At 41.6% G+C, this 6017-nt stretch overlaps 1 long non-coding RNA gene across 1 annotated transcript; it reads right to left on the minus strand.

Annotated features, from left to right (window-relative positions):
- Nucleotides 1–2682: 2682 nt before the first annotated feature.
- Nucleotides 2683–5547, minus strand: LOC121554455. The gene is made up of 3 exons (XR_005997695.1): nucleotides 5373–5547; nucleotides 4585–4737; nucleotides 2683–4420 (listed from the first exon to the last, which is right to left on the minus strand). It is a non-coding gene; the product is annotated as an uncharacterized LOC121554455 (long non-coding RNA).
- Nucleotides 5548–6017: the final 470 nt, after the last annotated feature.

Consider the following 6017-nt stretch of genomic DNA (forward strand, 5'->3'; position numbering starts at 1 on the left):
AACATAGAAAAATGTCCTGGTTCTAACTAGAAAAACATAGAAAAACGTCCTGTTTCTAACTATAAAACATAGAAAAATGTCCTGTTTCTAACCAGAAAAACATAGAAAAATTTCCTGTTTCTAACTAGAAAAACATAGAAGAATGCCCTGTTTCTAACTAGAAAAACATAGAAACATGTCCTGTTTCTAACTAGAAAAACATAGAAACTTGTCCTGTTTCTAACTAGAAAAACATAGATAAATGTCCTGTTTCTGTCACGCCCTGGCTCTGGGGACTCTTTAATGTTGAGCCAGGGTGTGTAGGTTCTATGTTATAGTTTTCTATGTTTTGTTCTAGATCATTTATATCTGTGTTGGCCAGGGTGGTTCCCAATCAGAGACAGCTGTAGCTCATTGTCTCTGATTGGGGACCATACTTAGGCAGCCTTTTGGCACCAGTTAGGTTGTGGGATCTTGTTCCGTAAGGTTTGTTTTGTATTAACCTCAGGACTTCACGTATCGTTTGGTTTGTTGTTTTGTTCGTGTTGTGTACTAAATAAAATGTACGCTTATCACGCTGCGCCTTGGTTTTTCTACATAGAAAAACATAGAAAAATGTCCTGTTTCTACATAGAAAAACATAGAAAAATGTCCTGTTTCTACATAGAAAAACATAGAAAAATGTCCTGTTTCTACATAGAAAAACATAGAAAAATGTCCTGTTTCTACATAGAAAAACATAGAAAAATGTCCTGTTTCTAACTAGAAAAACATAGAAAAATGTCCTGGTTCTAACTAGAAGGAGACAAAGAAGGAGAGGAGGGAGGGTATGTGGTATGAAAGAGAGAGAGTAGGAAAGGAAGAAAGAAGGAGGGATGAGAGATGAGACTTGGGGAGAGAGAAATTTGGAGACATTTGATATATTCTCACATTCTCAACTTTGCACCCCAAAAAAATGTGTTGAGCAAACTCACAATCCTATTGCAGCTGGGTGCCTTACAATTGTATGTTGAATCAACATCAATTTTTTTTGTTTATGTATACACACTGACTCTCTCTCTCTCTCTCTCTCTCTCTCTCTCTCTCTCTCTCTCTCTCTCTCTCTCTTCTCTCTCTCTCTCTCTCTCTCTCTCTCTCTCTCTCTCTCTCTCTCTCTCTCTCTCTCTCTCTCTCTCTCTCTCTCTCTCTCTCTCTCTCTCTCTCTCTCTCTCTCTCTCTCTCAATTCAATTTCAATATCAATTTATGGGCTTTATTGGCATGGGAAACGTATGTTAACATTGCCAAGGCAAGTGAAGTAGATAGTAAACAAAAGTGAAATAAACAATAAATATTAACAGTAAACATTACACTCAGAAGTTCCAAAAGAATAAAGACATTTCAAATGTCATATTATGTATATATATATAGTGTTGTAACAATGTGCAAATAGTTAAAGTACAAATGGGAAAATAAATAAACATAAATATGGGTTGTATTTACAATGGTGTTTGTTCTTCACTGGTTGCCCTTTTCTTGTGGCAACAGGTCACACATCTTGCTGCTGTGATGGCACACTGTGGTATTTCACCCAGTAGATAAGGGAGTTTATCAAAATTGGGTTTGTTTTCGAATTCTTTGTGGATCTGTGTAATCTGAAGGAAATATGTGTCTCTAATATGGTCATACATTTGGCAGGAGGTTAGGAAGTGCAGCTCAGTTTCCACCTCATTTTGTGGGCAGTGTGCACATAGCCTGTCTTCTCTTGAGAGCCTGGTCTGCCTACGGCGGCCTTTCTCAATAGCAAGGCTATGCTCACTGAATCTGTACATAGTCAACGCTTTCCTTAGGTTTGGGTCAGTCACAGTGGTCAGGTATTCTGCGGCTTCCTTTTAAGTGGTTGGAGAATTTTCTGGATTTTGATAATTAGCGGGTATCGGCCTAATTCTGCTCTGCATTATGGTGTTTAACGTAGAGAAAGGATGTGCAACCACAGCAGAACCTGAGACAGAGCTGCATTTCCTGACAACATGTCAAAAATATAAAACAATTAGAGAGTGTCATTTCCCCAAATTTGAAACTCTTATTCAAGGTTTCAAAGCTCTCTGATGAGAATAGGCTCCCGTCCTGTTGGGGGAGGACGCAGAGAGCTGTGAATAGGCTCACGTCCTGTTGGGGGAGGACGCAGAGAGCTGTGGGTTGGCAGCGCACTACATTGCTGCCTGCCATAAGATGAGGGACAGTGTCTGACAGACCAACCAACCTGCACATGTCCTCTATAGTGTTATTGTCCATTGGATGGTTATTTTTATCCTTGGTTATTGTTGTTACTGATTGTCCCATTGACAACATTGATTATTATTATTTTAATTATGTTCATATTGTAATTTAATCACATAATTTCCAAAGTACGCTTTGGCAATATGGACATTGTCTTATATCTTGTGTTGTTGTAGTCTATTACTGTTCTGTACTTTTTCACATATTTGTACCGTTTATTTGAATCCCAGGAAAAGTAGCTGCTGCATGTGCACTAGCTAGTGGGGATCCTAATGAACTAAACTAAACATTGTTATGTCATGCCAATAAAGCAATTTGAATTGAGAGAGAGAGAGACACACAGAGAGAGAGACAGAGAGAGAGAGAGAGAGAGAGAGAGAGAGAGAGAGAGAGAGAGAGAGAGAGAGAGAGAGAGAGAGAGAGAGAGAGAGAGAGAGAGAGAGAGAGAGAGAGAGAGAGAGAGACAGAAAGACAGAAAGACAGAAAGAGAGAAAGAGAGGCTGTTTGTGTACCTGTGGGTTTCAACATTAGCGCTGTTAGAGCTGTTTTTGTGTGTGTGTGTGTGTGTGTGTGTGTGTGTAGCCCTGTAAAATGCAATGCATAAAAGTTATCATTACATAATTGACTTTAATTCTATATATAATATTCATTATTAGGTTATTACATCGTACATGCAGGATTCCTATGCTAGTATTGCTATGCCTGGGGGCTACAGTGTACTTACTGTATGAAATGTTAATATCTGGGTAGCCTATAACAAGCCACTGGCTACAGATCCAGACAACCACATAGTAAGCCCCACCCACTGGCTACAGATCCAGACAACCACATAGTAAGCCCCACCCACTGGCTACAGATCCAGACAACCACATAGTAAGCCCCACCCACTGGCTACAGATCCAGACAACCACATAGTAAGCCCCACCCATATACTGTAGCAGTAATATTACATATGTCAGAACCTTCTCTATATAGTGCACTACCTTTGACAAGAGCCCTATGGTTTCTGGTTAGAAGTAGTGCACTATTTAGGGAGTAGGGTGCCATTTGGGAAGAACCCCTAACCTCATTATGGGGTTACATCACAAAAAGTAAACACTCCTATAAGCATAGCTGTTGTAATGGAATGATATGACTCTGCTGCCACCTGTTGGCAAAGGAAGGAAGTATAATTCTGAATAAAGCTGGCTTTTTGAATGCACACATAGATGTGTCCCAACTGGCACTCATAATTTTGAGAAGGGTCTAAAGGTCTCTGGTCAAAAGAAGTGTACTATATAGAGAATAGAGTGCTATTTGGAATGTAAACATAATATTGCAGCTGGTAGATGTGAATAATGTATGGATTAACAGAGAAAAAACTGATTCGCATAGAAAAAAACTGATTAACAGAGAAAACAGCTGATTAACAGAGAAAACAGCTGATTAACAGAGAAAACAGCTGATTAACAAAGAAAACAACTGATTAACAGAGAAAACAACAGATTAACAGAGAAAAAGCCACATAAAATGCAGGGTACCGTTTTTGGTCAATTTAGATATCGCTTTGTGGGTGTATATAGGGGATGGAGGTAGTAGAGTATCTCCGGCCTAGTCTGTCCTCTTTGGGGCAGCCGTGAGGTAGTGGGGGCTGTAGGGCCCTGGATGTAGCCGCAGTTAGCGCAGGGCAGGGGTGGAGGGAAGACTGGAGCGAAGGAGGAGGAAGAGGAGGAGGCTGTGTTGGCACAGTTGTGAGAAGTCATTTAAGACTCTCTGTAGAGTGGGTTGGAGAGAGACATCCAAGGGGAGGCCATCGGTGGCCGCAGGTGTGCCTGGGAACCCTCACCGAGCATGGGCAGAGGCCGGACGACAGGGCCCCCCATGGTGGAAGTGGTGGTGGTAATAAATTATGATTAAATGAATTCTGATACAGTATTATTCATTGCCATATACACTGTAGCTAAATATGAAATCAACAATCTACTCTTCCCAAAAATATGTGTGTGTTAATTACCTTGGTTACGCTCTGAGTGCCGTTCAACCCAGCAGTGCTTAACGGGACACCCGAGATGCTGTTCTCGATCACGGCAACCGTACAGGTTGAGCTGGCGGTAGATACTCTGCATTCTCTGGGTGATGAACACACGTGGTACAGCCATCTCCAGAATGTCCTAAACGAACATCTCCTTGTCAACGGCAACACACCTGTAACAAAATATTATGTAAGGTACTCACAATTCAGCTTTCTTCTAGCACTTGTACAATGTCTTTTCCCCATCTCTCTCCATCCATCCATCCATCCATCCTTCCCTCCATCCATCTCTACTCTCCTTTTCTCCGCCAGTCACTCCCTTTCTCTCTCCTCTCACCTCCCGCTCATGCTCCATGTGACAGATTTGACCAGGTCACTCCAGCAGCATCCATAGTTTCCTGGCGAAGCCGGGGACGGTGGAGGTGGAGGGACGGTGGTGAAACCGGGTCTCCCTGATCGGCCTTGTTGGTCATGGAGGCCGTTTCTGTCCCTGAAAATAATTTGTATTTTGTATTTCACCCTGTAAGCTATGGACAAGATTTGACAGAAATACATGCTTTGGTTTAGTTTTCCTGGCACTGTTTCCATATGCTAACATTTTAGCATTTGTGGCACAAATTCCACACAAGTCATGGGACTGACATTAGCATTTTTTGCTCATCATGTTCAAATAATCTATGTGTGACTTTGTTGAGCTTCACAATCAATTTGAGATACTTTTGGATGATTTGAACATGATGCATGAAAAATGATAATATCTGTCCCATGACTTGAATGGGATTTTGTGCCACAAACGCTAAAACGTTTGTGGGTGAACTATCCCTTTAAGTTGCTTGGACACGACCCCTACAGGGACCCCATGTACAATTAAAACATGGCTACATTTATACAGAAATGTTACGCATTGTAGGCCTACTAGATTTGAGCAAAGTTTACATCCCAAATGGCGCCCTATTCCCAATAAAGTGCACTACTTTTGACCAGGACCCATAGGAACACTAGGGAATATGGTGCCTTTTGGGACGTAACCTAAATAACTCATTTAAATCTCCAATCCCTAAGCAGGTGATCAATAAAATTATTCAGCATAGAGACAGACAGCAAATAAACATAAAATATGCCTACATTTCCCTGGTCGTCAAGACGAATCCTTTTGGCGGCCGGGGTGAGGGCTAGGATCCTCGCATTCTTCTACCGTGGCGGCGGCGGGAGACACTGGGGGAGACACCGATTGAGACGGGAGCTCAGGTGATGAGGCCAGGGAGAGTTCGTTGTACCGAAGTGGGTTCGCTAAATTCGCGCTGATCTCCTGGTCGTCCTCTTCTAATTTTATGTATAATGGCATGGTGGTGGGAAAAATCCCTTACTTTGCGCATGCAGGTTTGTCTGTGTGCCTCTCGGGTCAGTTGGTCAGTTTGGAATGATTGATGGATGGAATTATTGGATTCATTTGACACCTGTGCGCTACATACATCATACAAACGTCAGAATGTGAACTTTTGGTAACCAATGCCAACACACAAACAGAAAACATTGATGTAGAGAAGACGAGGATAACATGACGGAATGCGTAAAAGTAAAACCATAGACGCCAAAGGACTCCAAAGCCATTCTAACCATAAATACTGGTCCAACAGTGTTTTTTTGATGTTGTAATCTTTATTTTGGTAGGACAGGAGTTTCGTTCTGTTTCTTTGAATAAGCCATTCAATAAAAATGTATCCAAGGAAAGCATGCGTAATAGTGACGTGTCTACTTAGATTGGCCATT

Source organism: Coregonus clupeaformis, chromosome 39 (genome assembly GCF_020615455.1).
Source record: "Coregonus clupeaformis isolate EN_2021a chromosome 39, ASM2061545v1, whole genome shotgun sequence".
NCBI lineage: Eukaryota > Metazoa > Chordata > Actinopteri > Salmoniformes > Salmonidae > Coregonus > Coregonus clupeaformis.